Consider the following 4620-nt stretch of genomic DNA (forward strand, 5'->3'; position numbering starts at 1 on the left):
TTAGCCAGTATGGTCTCGATCTCCTGACCTCGTGATCCGCCCGTCTCGGCCTCCCAAAGTGCTGGGATTACAGGCTTGAGCCACCGCGCCCGGCCAAGATTGATGTATTTTAAAAGACGTAAATAAAGCCATAATTATCAAGACAGTATTCAGTATTGTACTGATACTGATACAGGCAGAAATTCATGAAATAGCATGGATAACTCAGAAACAGACCCATGATATTTAATATCATGTGAAATGACAAAGATGGTATCTTAGTTCATTCCAGGCTGCCATAATAAAATAACTTAGACTGGGTAATTTAGAAAACCAGAAATCTATTTTCTCATAGTTCTGGAGGGAAGGAAGTCCAAGATCAAGGCTCTGATAGATTAAGTGTCTGGTGAGGACACATTCCTCATACATAGTGCCTCTGTGTGTCCTTACGTGGCAGAAAGGGTAAACAGGCTCTCTCAAGCACTTTTATAAGGGCACCAATGACCTCCCAAAGGCCCCATCTCTTAATGCCATCACCTTGAGGGTTAGGTTTCATCATATGAATTTTGGAGAGACACAAATGTTCAGATCATAGCAAGTGGCATTTCTTAGCAGTAGAAAAAGGAGGAATTATTCAGTCATTGGTTGTGTAATTACTGGCTATTAGAGAAGAGGGAAGAAGGAAAGGAATGAGGATGAGAAAAGGAGGAAAAGAAGAAATAGAGAAAGAAGGAAGGAAAGAGAGAGAACAGGAAGAAAGAAGAAAGTTTGACTTTAACATCAGCCATAAAGTAAATAGAAGATGCAATCACATTTTTAATGTACAAACGAAAACTAGGCCCAGTGTGATGGCACATGCCTGTAGTCCCAGCTCCTCAGGAGGCTGAGGCAGGAGGATTGCTTGAGTACAGGAGTTCAAGGCTGCAGTGAGCCGTGATCATGTCAACAGAGTAAGGCTTTGTCTCAAAAAAAAAAAAAAAAAAAGAGAGAGAGAGAGAGAGAAAGGAAAGAAAACTCAAACTAAAGAGAGTTTGAAGAAAGTATAAGAGTGTATGTTTTTCATATTGGCGGCAACTTTCTTAACATGAATCAATGAAGGAAGAGACTGATTCATTTGGCTAAATAAAGCTTGCAAGCTTCCCACATTTGGGAAAAAAAAAAGGCATCACAAATAAATATTTGCAGCAAAAGTGACACAGCTGGTGGTGAGCTGTGTTGACATTTCTGCGTCCTTGATCTCTTTGATTGTGTCGTAGTGAGCCTCTTTCTTTGCATCAAATGCTCTACACTCTGTCAACCCTGGGCTTCTACAAAACTGTTCTCTTCTGACAGGAAAGGTGTCGCAGCCTTTCTGAAGGGCACTCTTTCAGAGTGTATCAGAAGCGTTTTGAACAGCCCCATGCCAACAAATTACACTTTCCTTTCTAAGGAAAGAAATTTATAGACACACAAAGACATTATTTACAAAAATATACATTGCTACTATGCTGAAAAAGTCTGGTGCTCAACAATAGGCGATTATGTGTTTTTTCTTATTAGTGTGCATCCACAAAATAAAACATCATGCTGTCATCTAAAATGATATTTTAGTAGAAGGATCGAATCTGACCTGCTGCCTGTTTTTGTAAATATAATTTTATTGGAATGCAGCCAAGCTCACTATCTGTGATGGTTTTCTCAAGACAACAGCAGGGTTAACTAGTTGTGACTAACCTTGTGGCTCCAAAAGCCAAAAATATTTATTATGTGAGCCTTTGCAGAAAAAGTTGCTGACCACGTTATAGTAGAATATTTGGTATCTGGGTAAATGTTCATAATTTATTATTAAATTTGTTAAAGTAGAATACAAAATAGAAAAAAGAGCTGGGCGTGCTGGTTCACGCCTGTAATCCCAGCACTTTGGGAGGCCGAGGTGGGCAGATCACTTGAGGTTAGGAGTTCAAAACCAGCCCGGCCAACATAGTGAAACCTCGTCTCTACTAAAAATACAAAAAACTTAGCCAAGCGTGGTGGCAGGCACCTGTAATCCCAGCTACTCAGGAGGCTGAGGCAGGAGAATCACTTGAACCCAGAGATGAATGTGCAGTGAACTGAGATTTTACCACTGCACTCAAGCCTGGGCCACAGAGCAAGACTCTGTCAAAAAAAAAAAAGGAAGGAAGAAAGAAAGAAGGAAGGAAGGAAGGAAGGAAGGAAGGAAAGAAAAGAGAGAAAGAGAGAAAGAGAGAGAAAGGAAAAAAAAGAAGAAAGAAAGGAAGAGAAAGAAAAAAGAAAAAAGAAACAATGTAAATTTAAATACATATTAAATATATGGGCTGTAGCTATTATCTAATCATAATCTGAAATATATGTGTATATTATATCAGAAGTCTATCAATGAAATGTTATTTCAAGATGTCGGGATTACACAGTGCCTTTTTCTTTTTGTTTTTCTATTTCATAGAAGTCTTCTGTAATGAATATATATTATTTTCAAAATCAGTTAAATAGGCCAAGTGCAGTGGCTCACACCTGTAATCCCAGCACTTTGGGAGGCGGAGGCAGGCAGATCACCTGAGGTCAGGAGTTCAAGACCAGCCTGGCCAACATGGTAAAACCCTGTCTCTACTAAAAATACAAAAATTAGCTGGACATGGTGACACACAGCTGTAATCCCAGCTACTGGGGAGGCTGAGGCAGGAGATTCACTTGAACCCAGGAAGTGAAGGTTGCAGTGAGCCAAGATCACACCACTACACTCCAGCCTGGGCAACAAGAGCAAAAATGTCTCAAAAAAAAAAAAAAAAAAAAGAAAAGAAAAAGAAAAAGCTAATTCTATTCTCATTCACCACCAAAATCTCAAGAAGACTGATTCAGTCGGCGCCTAACTTCCTACTATTATACAGAAAGGGAGGAGTTAAAGAATCTGCCTCACAACTAGTAAACACTTATTAAGTAAACACTGAATTGAGCATCTGAAAATAAGCTTCTTTCTCTCCTGGAGACCAAAGTGCTTTAAGTTTTGAAATATATTAATGTTTTGTATTTGCATAAAAATCTTACATCCCAAAGCAGTCTGCATTTCAGAAACCCTTTTTTTGGAAATGCCAAGTTGAATTTGGCGTCAGTTTAATAATGTGCAGAGACAGCAAAGAATAATAATAATAATGCTTGCCTGGTCACACAGCACAATGTGAGGAGATTAGGAAAGACTGCAGTGTTTTCTTCCCCTTGGGAAAACAGAACTAAATTCTCATTAGAGTCAGGAGATGAGTGAAGTCTTGCAATTTCTGAAACGTTTCAATGATTCCCCCAGTAAACCCACTGACACCTGGCTGGAGGGGAGAATTTCAGGGACGAGGACATCAGCTTGAAGAATCTCAGAAGGTTGAAGCTGAAAAGGACACTTCCCTATAGGCTAATCCTATGAGACTAATCCCGTATTTTCCAGAATGAGAAACTGATCCCCAGAGAGGGGATGCGAATTGCCCACTGCCACCCGATGCACTGATCACCAAGTGAGCTCTTGAACACAGGTCTCTCTATTTTCAGATGTGCTGCATCTTAAACTGGCCTTCTCCTCTCCCCTCTTTCACTCCTGGGTTGCGTTACTGCTAGAGTAATCACAGTGTGGCGAGCCATGGGCTACCCCGCAGCCTTTATTTCATTTAATTCTCACTGCAGCACGATGAGGTATGGTTATTGCCTGTTTCACAGATGAGGAAACAACCTCAGAGGGGTGAAGTGATTTGGACACAATCTGGAAGCCAATTGTATTCGACTTCAAAGCCTATGATCCCAAGTATGTCTGTTGGCAGAAAGCGATTCCAACAGGCCTCCTCCCCATTTACCTGTTATTTACCCATTGGGTTATCTGAAATAAGGTTTTCTGTAAAAGGTACTTATAGTTTATAGTCACATCTCCATGTTTGGGAAGCGAAACTTAGTTCCCACCCCTTTACCTCTTTTTCTTTTCTTTTTTATTTATTTATTTATTTATTTTTGAGACGAAATCTCACTCTGTCACCAGGCTGGAGTGCAGTGGTGTGATCTCAACTCACTGCAACCTCCACCTCCCAGGTTCAAGTGATTCTCCTGCCTCAGATTCCCAAGTAGCGGGGATTACAGGCAGGCATGTCACCATGCCCAGATAAGTTTTGTATTTTCAATAGAGATGGGGTTTCACCATGTTTGCCGGGCTTGTCTCAAACTTCTGACCTCAGGTGATCCGCCCACCTTGGCATCCCAGTGTGCTGGGATTACAGACGTGAGTCACTGCACCCAGCCTATACCTCTTTTTCTACCTACACATTTTGTAGGGCACATGGCAATATTTACCTCTGTATCTAAAAAGTGAATAAGCCTAGTTCACATATATACCATTGGGATTTTCAAACTCTTTTTTACTGAGTGTCTTTTACATATCACAGAATTTTAATATATTGTCTGTAATCTGTATCGTGATCTTGAAAGTTAGAGATGACATCATTTGCTTCTTTTGTGTCTTCCCTTCTCCAATATACCTAGTTCAGTCACAAGTGCCTCATAGAGGCTCAATATCACATGATGGGTTTGATTGAATTGGCACCAGTTTCCCCGGAGACCACAGAGCACTTGCATAACTTTCAAATATCTGGATCCCTCCATCAATCACTGGCTTCA

Source organism: Mandrillus leucophaeus, unplaced genomic scaffold (assembly GCF_000951045.1).
Source record: "Mandrillus leucophaeus isolate KB7577 unplaced genomic scaffold, Mleu.le_1.0 Scaffold466, whole genome shotgun sequence".
NCBI classification, from domain to species: Eukaryota; Metazoa; Chordata; class Mammalia; order Primates; family Cercopithecidae; genus Mandrillus; species Mandrillus leucophaeus.